The following is a 22,953-nucleotide window of genomic DNA, read 5'->3' on the forward strand; positions in this document are numbered from 1 at the left end:
ACCTGATCCCCTGAGAGAGAGAGAGATCCCCCCTGTGGTCCGCGGAGGCCCACGGACACCCTGACCCACGTGAGCCAGGGTAAGGCTGGAAGGGGTAGTTAGCGGGGGAGAGGCGCCCAGAGCGTGTCCATCCAGCCTGCTTTCGAGACTGGATTTCATGCACCAGGAAGCCACGTTGTAGGGACTCGTGCCTCTGCTCTCTCGCTGTCGTGGCCTTGAAGATTGCTGCGCAGAGGTGGTTTGGGTTTTGGAGGGATGGGAGGAAGGTAGGAACCAATCGTACACCGCTTTTGGGGCGTCGCTTTAGCTAACCAGTGGTAGCCCTGTTGTGCACCTTTCCAACTTACTGGCTCCTTTCCAGTGATGGGAATTTTTTTGGGGGGGGGATTAAAGTCCCCCACACCTTTTCACTGAAACAGCGACTCCCCTTTCCTCCAGTATGCGATTTCCATAATTTCATACCAAACAGGGACTGTCAATATTCTCTCCATAAGGAAAGGGAAAGGGTGGCTAGCAGAAGACAACTTGGGCCATATTCAATCCTTCCTTCTTAAAACACGAACTAGGTCCTCCCTCTCTGGTCCCACCGAGTTTGCTCAACTCTCAGGGGAAGACAGGACAGAAGAATTCAGAAAATTCTCAACATTTCTTTCCTTCACTGAGGTTTTGAACCCAGTTGCCAGAGTGTATTTTTGACAACCTGAGCTTCAGAGGATTCTAAAAGAAACTTTGCACGTGCTTTTAGTTGTCCTTTTTTTGGCTCTAATGTTTGCATCTGAGAATTTTCAAGAATTTGGAATACTTGTCACATATATTTTTTGTTTCTTGGATTTGCTAATATTCGACGATTTTCCTGTTAGCAATAACTCTTTATAAGACTTCCTGTCCCAAAGAAAAGCTGTAAGCAACATTTACACACACCCACTGGCTTCTTCAGGGGGCCCTCACCAGCCAGTGTCTTGACACAATTTCAATCACCCCTTTTCATCAGATAATTTATAGACAGTTCGGTTTTACCAAAGAATGCTGATGGTAAGATGTGGGTGTTTAGATAGACGAGCTTTTGTTTTTAGAATTAAAGTTTAGCTTTTCTTTGAATTATTTATCGAACTGTTTGCCCAGAGGCCTTCCTAAAAAAGAGGAAGGTGAGGGAGAATGTATCACTTTTATTTATTTAAAGCATATGTTGACACAAAATTTTCAAACTAGCCTTTTGGGAAACAGTAAATAACTAAACTATGTCTATAAACGCCCACCTTTGGGACTGTGAAAAGCAAAAAACAAAAAAACAACCTAATTACTTTCATAGAAAATAGTACTCAGTTAACTAAAATATTGTATGGCAATTCTTGGAAGCTCCTCCTCCTCCTTAAGTATCGTACAGTTTGGTAATATACTCCACATATTTATACATGATGTAAATATACATATGCACAAGGGTAGATGTTTATGTACATAACATAACAAAATATATACATACCCCAACTGAATACATTTGCATATAACATGCCCATGTGTAATATAGCAAACTTCTATGATTAACAATACATTCTATAACAGATAGTCTTAAAATAAGAGGAAGTGAATAAATCTTATTCTTATTGAAAGAAATTTCAAAATTTTTTTGAAATTTGAATTGTGCTAACTGTAGATGGCACCACAGAAATCAGTAAATAATAGAACCACAGATTAATATTTTATGCACACCCATTTAGAAGTACTATGAACTTAAATAACTTGTTTTACATAAAATAAAAAGGGCAGCATATTTAAAATATATACATTCTATCTAAGTCAGGAATTTTTTTTTGTCTTTTCTTGCACATGAGATACTGTTGTCTTAGAACAAAACATTAAATTTTAGATGCAGTAAAAAAGAGCAGTGTTTTTTTTTTCTTTTTACTGTAAAGAAAACATGTTTGAGTTAATCTTATGGTCCTCTAAAGCATTAAAAGACACTCAGTAGTCTAGTGATAATTAAAAATGTAAAAACAAATTTGAAGCACATATTTATGCTTGAAATGATTTTTTTTGTATAATATGGGATGACATGTAACTTGTTTGCTTCTTTTAAATGGTATTTTGAATCTTTGGCTTTTCAGAGACCTTTTTGGTTAAAATAAGAGCTACAGATAAAATGAATATATTGGCATTCACTGGCAAGAGTCCAAATGCTCATTTGTGCTGAGAAAACGTAAAGAAATTATATTCTTAAATTTTATGCTTAAAATGTTATTTGTCCTAGTTGATAAATAAATCAAAATCATAAAGTTTTAAAGTTTTCTTGAAGACCGTGATAAAAGGAGCTCTCTCATGTAATGAGAGTTATTTTTGCTGAGTTATAAAATATTTTGTTTACTTTTTCATGTTTACGTAAATGTATATTTCTTTACTGAAAAACATATATGATGTGTATGATGACATTTATCCCTACATGTAATTTATTGCTTGTTTATTTCAGAGAGAGTATTTAAAAGACTGATGACTCACTGGTGATGTCTAAATATTAGTGATGAGCTTGTGAAAAATAGAAATCAGTTTAGATCAGCTACTTTTTGAGATTTTTTTCTTCTTAATCTCCTGAAAAGTATGAATTTAAAATGATGGAAATACTACAAGTGAAAATGAAAAAAAAAAAAAAAGACTCGCTCGGGAAAAGGTAAAAAACATTCTGCTGTAGTTGAGGCTTAAAATCAACTGCAAAAGTAGGTTAGATTTTTATGTTAGAAAGTTTTCTATCTGATGGTGTGGGGTGACATGAGGAGGCACAGGCTATATAATGACATAAAAATGCACAACGTTCATTCAAAAATTTGGATGAAGAGTCATTCACTACAAAATTGTAAAATAATCTTTTCTGTCAACTTAATTAATGAAGTGGGTAAAGGACTATTTTAGTAGGCTCAAATTACATATGTAGAAAGATTTGTAAGAATAAATACTTTGGCATTCTGTGGCCTAAAAGCAGACAGAGCTATAATATAGCAAATAAAACTCCCCAGAATGTAGGCATCCAAGATTCAATTTCATTAAAAAATCTGGCAGTTAAAGAAAAGAAGGAAAAATGCTTATTAAATCAGGGCAACTATAAAATGTTGACAGATCTCAGGTTTCACATCCAACTAGGCTCTTAGGGAACTGCTGGGATATCGCTGGAGCCCAAACTACTCTGTCAAACCATTTTCCATAGCTAATTATGTTTTCAGTGCCCTCAACTTTCAACTCTAACTTCACAGATGAGTCATTTCCTTCTTTCCTTTCTTTTTCTTTCTTTCTTCTCGTCTTCCTCCTTTCTTTTACTCCTTCTCTCCCTTCCCTTTAACTTTCTTTCTTTCTCTACCGACGCCCCCTCCCCGCCACCAAGTGTGTAAGCAGTTGGACAGGCTGTCTGGTAAGCTTCGGACAGACACCCTAGGGGGACTGAGGGTCTTCAACCTCAGTGGTCAGACATTATCAATCACACTATATCTGTGCTCTCCCAAAACACGTTTGTTTTCTTTCCCCATCCAACTACCAGTGTTTTCTAAAGAAAGAAGCAGGTGATGTCTACCGAAGGCAAAATACATTGGAGAATTGAATTAATCATTTGGATCATTCGGGCATTGTTGTCCTCCCTTCCTTCTAGCTGCTAAGAAAAGAAAAAAAGACAGTGAAATTTGAACAGTCTAGATTGGCTAGCTACTGGGATTAAATTTGTGACATATTGACTAATTCTGTAAGCTGTTGCTTGATTCCCTCATTCTGCCAGTGTTAACAGAGCTGGATACACACACCTGAATGGGCCTCCAGCGGAGGTCGTGACATGGGTTAGGACACTTACCACAAATTTAAATAAAAGGAGTCGAGGGCCACGACTTGCCAGGTTTTGCTGAGTACGTTGACTAAAGTTATTAGATAATTGTTCATCTTTCTCCTTTGCCCCATGAGAGGAGACACATGCACATATTATAAAATACTTTAAATTAATGTTAAATAGTCCATCTGGGATCACTAAAGTTATTTACATTTAGCAGTGGATTAAAATGTTAGCATTATGCATTTACTAAATTAGGATCTTAGCCTTCTTGTATGTTCTGACTTGGAAACATTTGCTGAGCAAATCTTCAAGGGTTTTAGTCTGCTTCTCAGTATAATTTGGTGAATTGAAAGGTGCAATCCCCTTACTTTCCATGGGGGACAAAATCGAGCGAACAAGAGAGGACAAGGTTAAATCGTGTAGGTGGTAATTCGGCCTGTTGGCTATTTTAAAGTAGTCTTTGGTAGAGTGGATAAGACTGAGCATGATTTGGGTTTAGTCTAAAGAACATTGGCAAGAATTAATTACAGGCAGTTTTTTTAAAAAAGATGCCTACTTGTAAATATCTTTAAAAAGAGCACCTAGACTTTATGTTAATGAACTTTTCTTTCTTTCTCTTTCTTTCTTTCTTAAAGATTTCTGGAAAATTATGTCACTTCATTTTGCATTAATCTAATTAAATAGGCTGAAGTATTTTTCTAACATGCAAAGCATGAATATTCTAAGAATAAATAAAAATGTGTGCTGTACAAGAAGAAAATATTGCTGATTCCATTTTTACTCTGATTTCAGGAGAGAGTAGCGAGGTGAAAACTAAGGGTTAGTAATGCTTTGTCTTTATTTATAAAGTTGTTTTATTATACCAACAGAAATTATGTTTCCAGGTTAACCTTAGAAAGAGTGTGATAATCTTTTGAAATTTTTAATGATTCCTATTCTAAAGGCACATAAAAATAAAGAAGTACTTAGTAGCTTTAATGTTTGCTTGCACAGAAATTAAACAAATAGAAAGATATTAGTAAATCCATAAATAAAGGATGTTTAACAACTAGATATGTAGACCTAAGATTGTGTTTTGCGGGTTACAACTATTAGTCGTTCTATGCTTTTTATTTTCCATTGAGCCTTCAAAAACTTATACAGTGTGAAATTGTTCCAGAATCACTAATTATTCTTTACCCCAGACACCCTTTTCAATCAAGTGATGCCATCCATGGACGATTTAAGGCAAAACAAAATAATAGACTTACGATCAGGAATTTCTCTTGCCATAAGTATTTACAAGGTTTTTTTTTTTGTTTTTTTTTTTTAAGTAATACCTATAGTGATATTTATTTTACATTTTTTTCCTTTCTCATTTTAGAGTTAGGGTCTAATTCTCCATGTTGGCCGTTGATCTCAGTGGAGGCTGTTGAGAGGTAGCCATGTAATTTCTTTATCTTTCACCTGCAAATTACACACATTATTTTGCAGCTCAAAATAAGCATTCCCAATGAGTTGCATTCAGTAAATGTCTTTCACAGCATTAGTACAGAACTGAGGTACAAAAGAATATTAATCTAATACATTCCAAAATTCAAATACTTGTGATTAATAAGCATTATTATCTATAAATAAGGCCCTAATGATACTTTGGCAGTGTTGTAAACACAAGAATCAGAGGCAATTATTGTCATTATTGTTCGGCAAGTACTTCCCATGAATACCAAATGAGTATTGCTGTCCAGCTTCTTGGCAAGTAAGGTTCCTATAAAGAAACAGATGTTGGCCAATCAGGACTGGCTACTATTAACTGCCCTTAGCCCAAGATTCAGAGTCCTTCACGAAAGAAAAAACAAAAAACAAGACATCCAAAACAGTTGTGACTCAATCTTAAAAAAATTCCCTTTGTATTAAATATAAAAGCATCTTTAAAATAATGCTGTGTTCCAATACTCACTCTGGTGAATTGGATACATTGTGTTAGCCGAAATCAAAGGTCTTATTTGTGAGGCTCTGAGACCCAGTGTGATGAAGTGCCCTTGTAGTAAAATCAGTGGACAACAAGTAATCAATGGCAGCCACAGAAACCTGCCTTCGTGGAGCTTGAGCCTGACCAGGTCTCTTTTTTCCTTTCCCCAGACCACACAAGCTCCCTTCTAGGTAAAACGTGACTGGCCCAACAGGCCCAGCTCCAGCACCAGGAGGGGGCAGCTGCAGTGCAGTTGCCCATGCTCAGAGAGAGCTCCGCACGGGACAGGGCTTGGGCCACACATTCACTTGCACTCTGGGTCTCAGATGCCAACGCAGGGCCAGTATGCCAGTGGACTGATTTTAGTTTGCCGTCTTAGTGAGGCCAATGGCGTTCGCTGAGCAACAGCCATGTTGGCTTTTGTGGAGACGGGGAAACAGTTCTGTATACATTTTCCTAAGGGATGGGTGCATTAAGCATTGGAGATAGATTTGTTTCCTATTTTTAAATCTCCTGTGCCAAGGCTTATGCTTTGAAGGTGTTCTTGTTCTGTAAACAGGGGTTGAGAAAACATTGAACTGGTTTGCCAAGGCATTCTAGAAACTTAAAGAAGACAAGGACAAGGTGTGGTGGGGTGGGTGGCATTTCAAAGAAACAACCTCATTGCCAACCCAGGTCACTAGCTATCAGTTTTAGCATGTATGTGTTCTCTATGGAGATACAAGGAGACACGAGAAGCTGACCCCCTGGAGGGGAGGGAGCAAGATTGTTGGGTATGACCCCCCCAACCCAAACAAAAAAACTCTTTATCATCACTTAAGTTTGATGAGACTTTTCCTTCCTGCCCTCAGTTACTAGAGGGATTATCATCCCGAGAGATGTTCATCTAGTCCCACATGAAAATGTTCATGCCACCCTTGGCAAAGGAGCAAGGCGGCCACACCTTGTTGCAGGTAGCTGGACTCCAAAGCCATTGGGACTGGAGGCAGCTGGGTTATAGCCTGGGCCCTGGGTCCTTTCTCGTCTCTTCCATTTTGAACTCCTTTGAGCAGAATGAAGGGAGAATTGTCCACCTGAATGTGTCAGCATGTGCTCAGTCTCCGAGTATGGGGAGGTGAGAAAAAAAGCGAGCTCTTCCAAGCAAATATTTTCTCATTTTCAAGCAAAATCACTCAAAGGCGAATTTCCTTAACAACTATGATATGTGATATGACAATAATAATAAAGTTGCACTAAGGGCTTACCATATACCAAGTATCGAAACACGTTCCTTATGTCTATTATTCTGTTTAAGCCTCTAAAAGCCCTCCAAAGGATAGTTTGAATCTAGGTTTGACAGGTGAGCCAGCAGAGCCCTGGGGTTACATCACCTGCCCAAGGTCGCATGATGGTGGCACCAAGTCTTGAACCTGGGTCTTGTCTCTTAACCTCTGAGGGACCCTGATGCTTTTGACACTTAGGGAGTCCCCCAAACATTGGCCCTCAGTGCTAGCTTGCAGGCATCTGTGCTAGCTTGCAGGCATCTGTGCTTGCTTGGGACATTTGGTGAGTGCAAGCCCTACCTCTTCCCCTCTGCTCATCCCATCTCAAAACATGGGTGGTAAAGATCTTTTTACACCCCATTCCTACACTCTTCGCCATATCTCCCAGCCCTTCATGATCACGAGAACAGAATGAGGCTCAACTTATTAATCTGAAATGATTACGGCAATTTGGTGTGGATGCTCCACGTGAAGCATGGCACGTTTTGCTAGGAGTCTCAGAACGTGTGAGTGTATATATCTATCAACTCTCTTACACTCAATATACACGTGGGAATGTGTCGGTTTCTCTGTGTATGAGCACCCTGGGAAAGGATATAACCTATTAACCATGATGCTATTGACTCGGGAGCTTGTCTCTGCTTCTAGGCCGTGAGGGATACCCAGTCAGTGCTGAGGCAAGAACCACACGGCCGATTTGGCTTGTTTGCCAGGCACAGTGTTCAGCTCACACACGCCTCAGCAAGGACCATTGGGATGTCTCACTACCCACAGGCAGGGCCACCCTCCAGACATCCTCATTGGTCTTGGCATTGTTGGGAAACAATGAAACTGTTTCAGGCGCACCCAGCATCAATCATGGGGGCTGGACTCTGAGCCAGGCCTCGTCCCTCAAGGGAGTGCCAGGCCTCTGGTGACAGCTCCTTCGGACACTGACCAGGCGAGCCCAGTGTACAAATAATGGTTCTGGACTAGAGGAAAAATAGGTAGTTTCGTTTGGGGCCTCAGAAGACATGTAGTCGGCTGTGGAACTTTGAGAAACACGGATCCTCTGCTCACAACAATGACATAGAGATTGGAAACACTTCAGCGAGGCTTTCATTGTAAAAGAAACGGTCATTGTTGCCACTGGGCCTCGAAGGGCAACATGTTATTTGTAAAAGTTGAAGTGAAAAAGTCACTTGGCTTTTAGAAAGTGACTTTCATCTCATTAGTTAATTAATATTCTGCCTCACTCCAAGAAAGAATTTGAGGCGGTTTATAAAAATACATGTTGGAAACAAACTAAGGAAAAAATGAGCCAGAGTGAAGGGGGCATCCACCAGTACCTACCATCAAGTAGCTTTAGCTTTACTCTGCTTAGAAATGACATGAGGGAGGGCTTTTGTGTGTGTGTGTGTTCTCCATAACAAAAATTTAAAAAAAAGGAAATTTACAAGAAGTTTTATAATAAATCATCAATCTATGCTAACTTTTATCTAGAAAAAGAAAAAAAAAGAAAGACTCATTGTTTTCAGGGTGAGCTATCAATTATATGTTACTTGAAAATATATCCTAAACATCTTTGATATATTTAACCCAGATACAAACCTTCAGAGGAGAATTTGCTACGACATCTTTTGTATTCACAATAAAAAAGCTAATCACGGGTCTATTAGAATTTTGCATTGGAGAAAGGGCTTTATGATATTCTTTGACAATCTTTAATGCTGGCAATCAGCATTTTACTCCCTATACTTACTTCCCATGAAGTAATTTGACAGTTTGCAAAATATAGGTCGTGTTCTGCTGCTTCTGAGTAAATCCCAGGAAATCAATGATATATGCTTTACTGCTTCTTCTATTTTTTTTTGTTTGGGTACTGAAGAGGCAGATACGATAAAGAACTTAGAAAGGTTCCTTATCTTTAGGGATATAAACATTCATGCCTCTTCTGCCACAACTAGCCTAGTGACTTGGTGGCCTTTGGTTTCAGTTTTCTCATCTGTTAAATCAGGGTGTGGGATTTAGTTGATCTTTAAGTTGCCGTCTAGCCATAAAATTCTGTGTTTTGAATTTTCTGTCATCTAGAGAATCCATTAATGTAAGCATGATCTTTTTTATATCTAGTTATATTTCAATTGTTATAGAACTTGCATGTAAAGAAGAATACAGGGCATTCTATTATGCAGTGTAAATCAATAAAATGAAAATGTATCCATTGACAACATTTGTATTTTCACCTATTACAGAGCTGTGCCATCTCTTTGAATACAATACACTTTTATGCCCCATTAAAGCATGCTTGACATAGCTTTCAACTACTTGCAAATGCTGAGAAGTTGAAAAACATAACATTTACAAAAGATACATCTGGTGCATATTTATATGACTTGGAATAAGGAATCATTTAAATACTGCTGAGCCATCTCCATATTAGGAGAAAAGATATTCCATGTCCATATGTGAAATTGGTAATAAAATACATGTAGGTTTAAATTTCTCATGCACTTTTTTTTTCCCTTGACACGTGTTACAGATATCGAAATATTGATTAGAGATTAAATCATCTATTTGGGCTGTTGGAATTGCTTTTCCCTGGAATTTTACTGATTCATCATTACATCTAGTTTATATTCTAGAGGTGATAAGTTTTCAAAGGGACTAAAAGTAGCACTTTATATTTAGAAAAGCTGCTTATTCAGGTGCAGGAGTTCTTAACCAGGGATCATGCACTTCTTAAACATCTAGAGACAAGCTTCAGGGCTTCTGTGAGCCCCTTGAGTTTATATGCAAACATTTGTACGTGTCTATGCATAGGATTTCTTTCCCCCCCAGGAAAGGTTTAACTTCCATCAATATCTTAGAGAGGTTTATGGTCCTGGTGTAGTGGGAAAACTTGGAATTATAAGACATACCTGGGGTTACTCCTTAGTAGTTATTTCTCCTTGGAGTACACAAGCCACCTACCTTCTGTAAATCTCGTGTATAAAATACTGTAGGATTATCAGTATGTATAGTACCGTAGATAATAAGTATTAAAAACCGATAACCTCAGATGCCCTTTCCAGCTTTGGCATTCTGTAGTTTTAAGTCAGAAACTTACCCCCATCTCCCTAAATCCTTAAACCATTTGTGCCCTCAGCAATTTGGTCGGTGGAACTGTGTTCATTTTTAGGTTTTACTGGGGAGTTCCTGGGTGGAGTGTGGGCGAGGTTATGCTCAATAGTTGTATGGCTGCATGCATATCAAGATGGGGGAAAAAGCACACCTAAAAATTGTACAGCGCTTCTAGAATGCCATGTGGTGCGGCATATGAAATATAACTTCTACCCTCCAGCTCACACACACTTTAATTAATGTTATGGGCTGTGCTTTAAACTGAGGGAAGTGAGAAAACCAAGGTTAAGGACGCTCTGTTCTTTACTATGTAGAAGAAAAAAAGAGACAGCTATGTAAATTAAGGATTTCATGTCTCCTTGTCAATTTCTTATCTGTTGTCAGTTTGAATGATTTCTAAATGAGAAGAATGCTGAAGATCTGTTTTCCCATCAATTCTGAGCCTAAGGAATTTGGAGCTGGAGTTCTGAGCCAGGAAACAGTCCTGTTTTGAATTCAGAGGCTCTACTGCTGAGCACAGATGCTAGGCTTATGATAAATTCCGAAAGGTTCAGCTTAATATTTCAACCCCAGAGGTCAGAGAGAATTCCTTAGAGGGAGAGAATGAAGACTAGCAGAGGTGCCCAGGGAACTTCCAGTTACTCTACTGGGAGAGTTCACGAATGCCTTTACAGGCTTTGAGGATATGGCCATGTCGGGGGGACCTACCTTTATCCAGCAGAATATTGTTCTGCTGGGCCCTGCTGGCCTCAGGCTGTGAGATATTTCTGCATTTTCATGTATTTGGCATGGTGTAGCTCCAACATTGTAGAAGGCTATCTAAGTTGTTCACCTTAGTTAGTTATTATGGTGTCATATAAACTCAACCTCTAAAGCTGATAGGATCGATAGTGCAAAAATTTTTAACTTGAGAGGTATTGATTGGAAATATATTTTTTTGTGTGTTAAGAACTTATGCTCTGTTATGTCTGTATGATAGCTGTGTGTGTGGACTAATACCGTATGCATGCTACAAACCAGATTCTGACCTCAGAGGCAGGCTCTCACCCCCCTACCTTTCTTTCATTATCTTTCTCCAGTTCTCTATTCGTATTGCAAGTCTTTCAGATCTCTTTCAGTATAACAAGGGGTATAACATTTTTTGAGTTCAAACCTTCAGGGAGACTTTTTTTTTCCCCCAGGGAGTATGGTCTGAAAGGGTCTCATAAAGCTACGATGTCTACAGTCAAGAACTTTCTATGAAGTCTGACTTAAATTACATACATTAAGAAGCGTAATGATGACCCTTGGGTGCCCGAGAACATCAAGATTTATTTGTTATTTACCTATTTATTTATTACCAATTCACACTTCTAATGCTTGACACAACTTTTCATGACCAACTGAAATAACAACAACAAAGAGGGATATGGTTAAGGATTGAAATGTCACAGACCAAATTTCAGTGAGACAGGGAACAGAAGGAAGAGCAAGTATATACCTTCTTTCTAAAGACCCATAGCTCCAGTGCTCCGAAACATCCTCAGGACCAGAAAGACATCCCGCACTGAATTTTTCCCTAAGCATTTCAGTAACTGATCTACCTCTTACATTATTTACCTCGACGGAAAGATGCATTGACTCAACCCGTGTACAGGCAACCCGAGCAGGTGGAAGTTCACAGTAAATTTGGCTAATGATGCTGTGTTTTCATCTTTGGAACAAAGGGCAGTAAAAAGACTGCTGACTTTTGATGCCATTTTGTCTCCATTAGGAGAGATCTGAAAATGACCTGTCTCGTGAGAGCTCTGGGTCCTGCACCCTTTTGTTTCTCTTGAGATACCCCAGCAAAGTTCCTCCCGCTCGCCGGTAAACACACGTGCAGCTCATCCGTGGTTTGGTAAACTACACCTCGGCTTTCCACCTAGGAAGAGTCTGGTGGACAACTCTTTGAGCCTGTTGTTGATACAGCAACAACACAAAAATGGAATGGCATGCTGTCACTAATTATCATTAACCGTACCCTTACAGTCAACAATGTATCTGTTATTCACATGCATTTTCACAGGATTGATACCTTTTGACTTCAGTATCCTCAAGACTTTGGGAGCAGAAATGAAACAAAGTATATACCAAAAGCTCCTTAGAAAAAACTGCTTTCTAAGTCTAAAGTATTGTTGATTTCACAGTGACTCAGTGTTCCCCAGCGGCCTGGGAGATCAGAAGACACCCATGAAATGGAAGGTGATACAGCTACAGGCGAAAAAAAAAAAAAAAGATCTCAGACACACCCCTCTGCCATGCACCTTATTCAGAGTTTTTCAAGTCCCTTTACTAAGGCCCTGATATCCCCTGCTGCACTGAGCATACATTATTTTAATTCTGAAGCCCCTATTTGCTTCTCATTTTAATTTTTTTTTTGAGGGGCTTGGATATTATTATTATTCGGAGCGGGGTATGGAATGCTCCCTATGAGGTTATCTATTCTCATAGGTGAGAACTGAGATCCTTGCCTTGTCATTCTACTCTGGGGTCTGCCCAGAGAATATTTTCTTATGTCTCCTGAACTTTGATAGTTATTTAATGAATTAATTATTTATGTGAATTCCAGAGCAGTTTTGCTAAGTACATATGAAACAGCTCGTCTAGATGAAAAAAAGAAAAGAAAATATGTTGCCACCTTACTCTTCTTCAGCAAAATCCAAGACCAGAGCTCTAAATGAATTCTTTTACAGATGCTATTTAGGAAATATGACCACGGCATTACAAAAATGAGCCAGGACAGTTTCAGCGAACTGTATGTTTCTGTGTGGGACTGGAAAACATTATCATTTTAAATATAGAAGCAACTCCGTTTTTACTAGTTGTTCTAAAACTGCTATACAAAATCTTCAGTTTCCTGTTTTCATCATATTATCCTCACGGAAGTCTTGCTGATGGAAAGGATTACGACAGGAGATCAGAAAATTTTCTTTTAAAGGTATAATTCTCCATCAGAAGAGGCATGAGCTATCAAATTATCCCTTTAACTTTGGGAATTTATGGGTCGGTGAGTGAAATAGTGAATGCTCCTCATGTAGATCCAGATCTTAAGAAAAGTCATTTTGCCAATAATCTACAGCGAGGAAGCAGTGCAAATTAATTAATATCAAAGGAAGCACATTATGTGTCTATATGCTTAAATGGCTGATCCATTTGGACTGAAATTAGTGATATATATTTTGCTATAAATTCCAGTGAGGTTGGTGAATGAGTTAATTCAGTAAACGAATTGAGCAGGGCTAAATTTTAAAAAATGAATGGGATGGTTCCGGCAGATAGATCAAAATCAAATAATGCCATAAAGGAAGGCGAAAGAGCCCCTGAAATGAGGAATTTTTTTTGTATGATGCCATTTGCAAAGACATCACAAAAGAGATTGCAAACATCTTTGGTATTATTTGAGACGAATGTGTAACTTTTGGGGCACTTCACGTAGGAAAATAAATGGAGAAAAGGACTTCAGCAAAAATCTGAAGGTTTACAATGCAAATAATATTTGGTAGCCGGGTTCGGTGGCGCAGCCTGTAATCCCGCGCCTTGGGAGGCTGAGGTGAGCGGATGGCCTGAGCCCGCGGGTTCGAGACCCACCTGGGCAACTTGGCGAGACCTCATCTCTCCAATAAATCGAACATCAGCCGGGCGTGGCAGCGCGCGCCTGTAGTTCCAACTACTTGGAAGGCCGAGGCGGAAGGATCGCCGGAGCCCAGCAGGTCGAGGCTGCGGTGGCCGGGAGCGGCCACTGCACTCCAGTCTGGGCGACAGAGCGAGACTCCAACTCAGGAAAAAGAAAAAGAAAAAAAAGAAAATAATATTCGGAAACTTGCATATGTCTTTAATAAAAAAAGGCTTTTCTTTCTCCTTTGGGTTACGCCTTTTAAAGTAACTAATGTATTTATCAGAATTCTTAACCGGAGTCAGATGACATGAGCCTGGTGATTCTTCTGGTGCCTCTGATGCCGATTTTGGCTCGATTTTTAAGGAGACGGTGTTTATTTGTGTTTTGTAGAAATATTTTTGACTATTTGAAACTGTTCAGCTTAATGTTTTTCTTTTCACTCTTTTCATTTTCCCCCCTTTAAGGTCCCCCCCACCTTTAATGCTTTTCTTCTTTGCTTCGCTCTGGCCCCTTCCTTCCATGTGATATTGCAGAAACTTCCCCTCTGCCCTACCATCCATTTTTCTTCTCATATGCCTTCAGCATCTACTGATTAGCCTTTGTCTGTGGTGTCCCTCTGTCTCCCTGTTCTCTTTGCTTTCGTGGAGATTATATATTGCATTCTTCCTCTGGAGATTTTTACATGGAGGTACTGGAAATTTCAAGCTATCGGAAGTTTCCAGCCAACTTATGTGGATGGACAATCCGCTGTCCACCTAGTTTGCATTTAACTTTCTAACCGGGCTTGTTCCTGAGTTCCTTTTCCATAGTTGCTCAGCCCTGCCCTCTTTTCCTAACGGGCACAGGTCATCTGTTTTTCCTCACTTGCCTGTTTGGATCTTTCCTTGCAAATTAGCCTTTGGTCACACCCAGGAACTCTAGCTTGAGAGTCCTGCCTCGCCGACTGAACCTGGGCGTTTTAGCCCATTCTTCTTGGCCACTGGAGAGATGGCTCCTCTACATGCATTCTCTTTGGGACAGACTCGGCTGGTAGCAGGGAGGCTGCATAGATGGAAGATGGAATAATGTTGCATATCATGTCTGTGGACACCCAGACAGGGATCTGATGGGGGTGCTCCACTTAGTAGTGCTTGTGTCATCCTGGGGAAAGCGCTGAATTCTCTGCACCTCTCTACAGTCTTGTATTCACTAACAACCACCTCAGCGAGTTTTGTGGGGATTGTGCACTTGGGACATTTCCAGTAAGCATTAATTCTTACGTTCTTACCTAGGAAGGAACCTCAGAAAACCTCAAACTGTACAAGTTAGACAAAATAGAGCTGGCAGATGCAGTAGAAGCTAGGAATGGCAGAAATGATGCCATTAAAAGAACCCTTTTAGTGTTAGGAAGCACATTCGTACCGTCTGTTTCATTTTTTCCCTCACAATGACCCCGAGGAGGCATGAGGACCCCAGACTTCTCAGTAGGAAACTGGGGCATCTCTTTGGGGGTACGGCTGCCCTGTGAGTTATCTAGGAGGAAAGAAATGCCCCCTAAAGAGCCAGTCTGATATTCTGAAGGGAATGGCTGGTAAGAGATCATCCTGAGTGTGGAAAATGGGAACCATTCAGCCTTGTAGAAAAGAAGAGTATTATGTTTCATTCCCAAGTCCAGAGAAAAGAAAACCTTTCCTTTTCTTCCCTCTTTGTTGTTTTTGGCAAGACTCTGTAAGACTGCAACTCACACATGAGACACACTGGGCCAAATTTTCAAAGAGCCTCTGTACTTTGCATGTGTTAGAGTTTTCATGCCCAGCTATGGCTCTGAGTGGTGGTAGAGTTTGTGGGGTGGAGGGGAGATGGGCACAGATGGGCTTTTCACGTTTACTGCCCCATTTTGAATGCGGAAATATGCCATCTTTTATGAGATTTGGTCATCTTAAAAGTGGAGTTCTTTAAGGGGGCTTACACCTTGAGCTGTACAGTCTCTAAATGAGCAGTTCTGAAAATGAAAGAGATTGGTGCCCGCCTGCCTGGATAGTGGTAAGAAGATGGTTTGTTTTCAAAATAGAACTCAGCCAAGAGAGACCTCCAAATTATCCTATAGCTTGTGTAGGCCAGAATGACTTTCAGTTGCTTGTGGGCCATGGCATACCTTTTCCTTAGGCAACTTTTGTGTGAAATAGACTTTCATTGGAGAGCTGTTAAATGTCTTCGAAGTATGACTGAATAACAGAAAGCCTTGAGAGTTTGGTTTATTCTGGGAGTGATGTGGAATCCTTTTTCCGATGTGATCACTGGTGACTTTACACTTCCTTGTTTTGGCTCTCTGCCATCTGTATCAGTTAGGATAGGGTCGGTTATGCTGTGGCAGGACGTGTCCACTAGCATCTCGGTGGCTGAAAACAAGGCTATTTCCTGCTCTCCTTACATGGCCATTGTGGGTTGGAAGGGGGTCTGCCTCTCGTAGACACTTAGGGTCCCAGGGTGATGGCATCTCCCCTCTCCATCAGCTTCCACATTCACCGTAGCCGGGGGAGGGGAACAAGGTGAATCTAGATCTGGCTCTTAAAGCTTCCGTCCAGCAGTGACACCTATTGCTTCTACTGATATTTCATTGGCCAAAGAAAGTCACATGACTACACCTAACTTCCAAGTGGTTGGGGACATTCAATCCCATGCTGAGCCTAGAAGAAAGAGAAGAGAAATATTAGTGAACTATCTTATAAGTACTCTATCCATTAAACATACCAACACAGGAGAGGGATTTCTTTGTTGATGGTAATTCGTGCTGCCAGTGTGGATTTCTCTACTCCAGACATTTCTACATTGGTGGAAAAGTGTTGTCCCATAGCTTCACAGTAGGCCCCATGAATTGAAACTCCTGCGTCCTTGGAAGCTTAGGACACAGCAGCCTCAAGACTGTTGACACTTTGGAATGATTTTAGTGACAAAGACGGGGATGAAAATAATAGTGAAGCACAGAAACTCCCCCATGGAGAGAAATGTGTCCCTGAAGTGGTTGCTTTAACTTCATTTCTCTTTCTTTCTTTTAAATGTGCTTTCAAGTCTTCATCAAAGAACAACATTGTTGTGATTCAGATTAATTAACATTTGATGGATGGGAATTAAGACTCAAGATTGGTAGAGTAGACTTTTTAAGTCTCTAATATAGAAGTTAAAGCTTTCACGCATATTTTGGGATTTGAGTACAATCACTACCACCACCACCGCCGCCATTGCCATGATCACGACCGCCACCGTCCTCACCGTCACCGTCACCATGGCCATCGTCACTGTCACTACCTCCTCCATCACCATTATCGTCTTCACAACGACCGCCATTACTACCACCACCATCACCGCCACGGTTATTACCATCACCATCACCACCACCACCACCACCACCATCACCACCAGCACCACCCTCAGCTCCACCATTATTGCCATCACCAAACCACCACCACCACCAATGCCACCAGCACCACCACCCTCACCACTACCATTATTGGCCTCACCATCACTACCTGTCACCACCATCACCACCACCACCTCCTCCATCACCACCACCACCACCAACACCAACACCACCCTCACCTCCACCATTATTGCCATCACCAAATCACCACCACCACCAACACCACCAGCACCACCACCCTCACCACCACCATTATTGCCATCACCGTCATTACCTGTCACCACCATCACCACCACCACCACCAGCACCACCACCACCATCGCCACCACCACCCTCACCACCACCATTGTTGGCATCACCATCACTACCTGTCACCACCACCACCATCCTCACTACCACCAGCACCAATACCTTCACCACCATCACGACTACCACGATCTATCGCACACCTGTTTTTTTTCCAGACTCGCCTGGGGACTGTCAAATTAGGTAAGCTTGTCAACAATTAAGTTTGTTTTTCTCTGCATGTTGCATAATCCAGCACTTCTAACTCCTTTCCTATCTATGGCACTCAGGGGTACCCCTTTGAAGTGCAAAGATGGGGTCAGGATTTCCAAAGATAGGGCTATATTTCTTTCTGCCATATTCTGCTCAGCAACACGCATGGAGGAGCTCTAGCTTCTAAGAACCAGTCCAAAACACGGTGACACATTTACCAAATCAGCAAATTTGGCAGAATCATTTTTCTTTTCTTTTTTTTTTTTTTTGAGTTGGAGTCTCACTCTGTTTCCCAGACTGGAGTGCAGTGGCACGCTCCTGGCCACCGCAGCCTCAACCTGCTGGGCTCCAGCAGTCCTTCCGTCTTAGCCTTCCAAGTAGCTGGAACTACAGGTGCGCGCCATCACGCCTGGCTAATTTTTTGATTTATTGTAGAGATGAGGTCTCACCAAGTTGCCCAGGCGGGTCTCGAACCCGTAGGCTCAGGCAATCCACTCACCTCAGCCTCTCAAAGCGCGGGATTACAGGCTGAGCCACCGAGCCCAGCGGCAGAATCATCTTAACAGGCGGATCTCCCTTCACCAACTCATCTGTCTGTTCCGATTTGTGTGTGATGTTCCAGGCCTCTGAGAATAGCATTGCAAGTGGACTGTAAAGGTGATTCCCACTGCCCACTGAGCTGTAGAGGTTAAGGCTGTGTTGCATCCTCTGGCTTAGGTGTGCCGGCGTCCTGGACCTCTGCCCATGGCCGGTGCATTTTGAGCCACCCTTTGCAAGACTCTCAGACATTTGTGTCTTTAAACACCCATGTGGGCGGTGGTCGTAGTGGAGAATGGAGAGTCTGCCGAAGGCGAATGCCCTAGAGCTTTCCCTCCCCTTTCAAATATTAATAAAACAAGGATGTTATTAGGTTACCAATCTTGGCTCCAGTTGAATATTTGCCAGGCATCCCGTGCTTCCATCTCACATAATGCATTTTATTTTTCTTTTGGGGATTTGTTTTCCGAATCAGTTTACTTCTCCATGGTCCAGTAATCACCAGATGGACTTCACTCCAGTTTGTACCTTTCATCATTAGGGGAAAAGGAAAGTATCATTTTCTGGCAAAGAATAAATATCTCGAAATGAAAGACAATATTTAGTGACCAAAAAGAAAAGAAAAGAAAAAGCCTCAAGAGTGCTACTTTTCTGATGAATCAGAACTGGAAATGATTAAGGGCTCAATGCGTTAAAACAGTGAGCACCCGTGTCTATTTCTCCATTTCATAAGAAAATCAAACATCGTCTTTTAAATGAGTGGGGGCCGCTTAACCAAACCCTTTAAGAGAGCCGTAGATAAGTGCATTGGTATGGTTTGAGGAAATGCGTAGAGGAGATTAAAAATATTATTTTGTTGAGCTAATAGCAGTCCCTACTGGAGATTAAAGTAGCAATTGAGTCCATAACTGGAAGACAGATACTGTTCCACAGTATAGTTTCTATTTACTTAGTTCCTAACTGTCAACTTGAACTTTAGTAGAAGTTTGGACCCATAACTTGCTAAATGCTATGAGAGTGTTTCTTGCCTATACAATGCCTCAGATTGTATTTTCAGGCAAAAAAAAAATTCCCTTAGTTTGATTATTTGAATTGGTGGAGATTATTTTTATACATTCAGAATTTGAAATTCCTGTGAATCTTTAGGTTGGTTAAAAATGTGGTATGTTGTAGAGCATTATGATTTTAAGATCACAGATTTTGGTAGTACTAGCTTGGAAAGTTTCTTGCGTCATTTTGCAATGCATTTCATAAGAAAACACTTTTTAGGGCAGTATTTAGAAATTAGGGCTGGCCAGCCCTTTCATTTTAGGCTGCTGCCTCTTAGCTACTTGAATCAGAGCTTGCTATTTTAGCTTGGCTGTGTTCAGTTTAATCATCTAAAGTATCTTCTTTGTGGATGTACAATTGTAGTACCTATTTAATTTTTATTTGGGATCTATTTATTTTAATTGTAGTCTTACTCTGTCACCCAGGCTGGAGTGCAGTGGCACGATCATGCTTCACCACAGTCTTGACTTACTGAGCCAGGAGATCCTTCCACCTCAGCCTCCTGAGTAGCTGGGACTATAGGTGCATGCCACCATGCCTGCCTAATGTCTTGATTTTTTAGAGACAAGGTCTCAGTATGTTGCTTAGGTTGACTCAAACTCCTGGGCTCCAGCAATCCTTTCACCTCGGTCTCCTAAAATGCTGGGATTACAGATGTAAGTCACCACACACACCCTCTTGTGGATTTACGAAGGAAGGAATATTTAGAATGCAACCAACCTGTTACACTGAGACACACATGTTTTGCTCAAGAGGAAGATAGTAACTATAGCATTTTTTTTTTGCTGTAATGAGTGCTCACTAAGTGTTATGTTCCAGGCAATTAGCTAAATAATTTATTATTATTATTATTGGCTGTGTCTTGCTCTGTTGCCCAGGCTGGAGTACAATGTCATGATCACAGCTCACTGCAACCTCAAACTCCTGGGATCAAGCAATCCTTCTGCCTCAGCCTCTCAAGTAGTTGGGACTACAGGAGCATGCCACCATACCTGGCTAATTTTTAATTTTTCTTGTAAAGATGGGATCTGGCTATGCTTCACAGGTGGTCTCTAACTACTGGGCTCGAGTGATCCTTCTCCTCGTTCTCTCAAAGTACTGAGATTACTGCCAGAAGTCACCACACTCAGCCTCTTATGTCTATTATTTTGTGTGGAGACAGAAGCCCTATTTTGTAATAACTGTCATGACCATCATTTGGTAGGCGAGGAAACTGACAGCTCAGCAAAGGTACCCAGTGTGCCAGTGGGCCTCTAGCGGGGGCAGTGGGAGAACTGGGATCCTCCTGAGGTGCCAGGCTGGATCTTGCCACAAATGTGTGTATGTGTGTGGGGGGGGCGGCGAGGACTCTCTTACAACGGACAACAGGCTGGGCATCTGATTGTGGTCTTAAAGCTCCTGGGATGCAAGGTGACAAGTGCAAATGCAAGCCTGCGTTCCCATTCTCTTCTGCTTGGGAGAAATGTGCCTGTGAAGCAGCTATGCATTTTCAAGCAGGCTTCCCATGGAAAAACGAACGTGGGCACACACTCCACTCAATTCCCAGAGCGCTTTCTCTCAGAGGTTCTTCTACAAGATTACAAAGACTGGGAACCTAGCCCGTTATTAGTAGTATTTTTAAAAAGTTATTCTGGCTTCTTTCAGGGGCATATCAGTTTCAAAGGTTGCTGTCGGTTGGGAGCAGCTGAAGTTGAAATGGCCTGAATGTTACATGTGGCCTCAGAGCGGAAACTTTTCTTCGAAGTTGAAAAGCTGGTGGAATATTCATAGAAATGTAATATGAGCACAGGATACCAAGTCAGTGTCAAAACTTCGTTCCAAGCCATAGCTGTTGTTTGTACAACTGACTCCTCAGGGACCGGCTGGGGATAAGGTAAGAGGGGGAGTGGGTTGGGTTTCCATGTGCTTTGAGAGGGGACTTCAGGTTGAGGCTCCCCTGCCCCGTGGCGGGGGGATCATTTGTCCACAGTACTTAGGTTTTTGGGTGGTGGGGGGCGGGGGTGTGGTTATAGGTCCAGCCCTTCCTGCTCTGGGCTGGGCATCTCTTACTCAGATGTGGATCTGATTTCTTCATCCCGCCACCTGTGTTGTGCCCGAGACATCAAAGCTACAGCTTCCTCAACAGACGAATGTATTTTTTAAAGAAATATCATTGTGCAGTGTCATGCTGGGGCAGAAGGGACACCATTCAATTTTTCTTTGACACTCTCATGATCAAGAGATTGATTTTTTAAAAAATCACGGTGGCGGGGACTCTGATGGGTATCACCTTAAGATCCTGGAATTAGACCTTAACTCTAACCAAAGGGATCAAAAACCGATGACCTAAATTTCCTTTCAAGAATTAACAAATCTCTCTCATTCCTCCCCCCTAGGAACTCTACTCATCTGTAGTTAATCTAAGAATTAACATTTAGAAAATTACGGCCTCAGTGCCTTAAATGAGGTAGGTGCCTGGTGGCTCAGTTGATTAGAACCCTGTGCTAATGAGGTCACGGGTTCAGTCCTCAAGAGGGCCCGGTTCATTTTGCTGTGGTCCCCCTCTGAACCCAGCCAGGTCTCTGAATGGACACTGGTCACAAGTGGCCTTCTGGGGAAGAGTCAGCACAAGATTTCCCACTATTTATGAGTAGAACAACTTAAAGCAGATGCGTCGAGTTAATTTGGAATATGGCAGTGATCCCAAGGGGGGAGCAAAATGGTACCCTAGAGGCTGCAAGGACTTCTTGCAGACTGTACCAAGTGCCCCACTTCCTGGGAGTGGCTTCCTTGCGGGGGGCGGGGGGGGGGAACTGATGTGTGTGGGAGGTTCCAATCCTGCCAGTGGGGGAGGGGTGCTATCTAATAACAGTGGGAGGCTGAGTGCTTATTCATGCAGACACAGAGGGCTGCTTCAGTGGAATCTTGCTGACTTGTCAGTCCCTGATCTAAGAGATGGGTCATTTGGGGCTTTCTGGTTAAGGTCTGTAGTTGTGCAACCCGTGGGACCATTTCTTCCATCACCAGGCTGCTCCAACTGTTTGTCTCCAGCTGCAGGAGACTTATAGTAGCTGGGGGTACTGGGAACAAGGGTGACTTTCACCCTCATACGTTTTCTCCCTTTTCCACTTCCGACCTTCTCTCAGAAACCACTTTTCCAGGGACAGTTCCAGAACCAGCTCTCACCCTAGCATGGCTGGATGCAGTGATATCCTCTGAGGCTATTCTTGAATTTAGGGAAGAATAATGCCTAATGAGCTCAACTGTGCCTGGTGGTGTTCATGGTCAAAACCAACAACTCCCACTGACTTTTTCCCAGCGACCATGAGACCTTCTTCAAGGCAGAGCCCAGGTATTTTTTTTTTAATTTTAATTTTTAACAATTTTAGCCACTGTACCCTTTTCACTTAGCAGGACGCTTTGTCTGTAATAGGAGCTCAATAAATATTTGTTGAATGAATAAGTGAATGGACAAAATAATCAAATGTAGAACTGGTCTCATTTTGACAAGGGCGAGTTTCGAATGTTATCATTTTCTTGTATATGCGGTTATTGAAAATAACTTAGAAAATGAGATGGACAGAAATCCAGAAAATAAGAATCACACATAATGCCACCCCTTGGAGATAATCTTCCTTGCCATTTTGGGGTGCATAATGTCTATATCTACATATGTACCAGCTATATATACGGGATTCTGACAGTATGTATTATTGCATAATCTTTTTATTTATTGTATCCCAAATC

At 41.4% G+C, this 22,953-nt stretch overlaps 1 long non-coding RNA gene across 1 annotated transcript in view; it reads left to right on the forward strand.

The window, feature by feature from the left end:
* The window catches only part of LOC103272166, a 31,928-nt gene that overhangs the window by 8,343 nt on the left and 632 nt on the right, over positions 1 to 22,953 (forward strand). Inside the window, exons 2-4 of the long non-coding RNA XR_505104.2 lie at positions 20,872 to 21,100; positions 21,603 to 21,673; positions 22,353 to 22,558. This is a non-coding gene — a long non-coding RNA (uncharacterized LOC103272166). The remainder of the gene's footprint in view (positions 1 to 20,871; positions 21,101 to 21,602; positions 21,674 to 22,352; positions 22,559 to 22,953) is intronic.

This window comes from Carlito syrichta, unplaced genomic scaffold (genome assembly GCF_000164805.1).
Source record: "Carlito syrichta isolate Samal-C Ts95f unplaced genomic scaffold, Tarsius_syrichta-2.0.1 Scaffold312157, whole genome shotgun sequence".
Classification (NCBI taxonomy): Eukaryota; Metazoa; Chordata; class Mammalia; order Primates; family Tarsiidae; genus Carlito; species Carlito syrichta.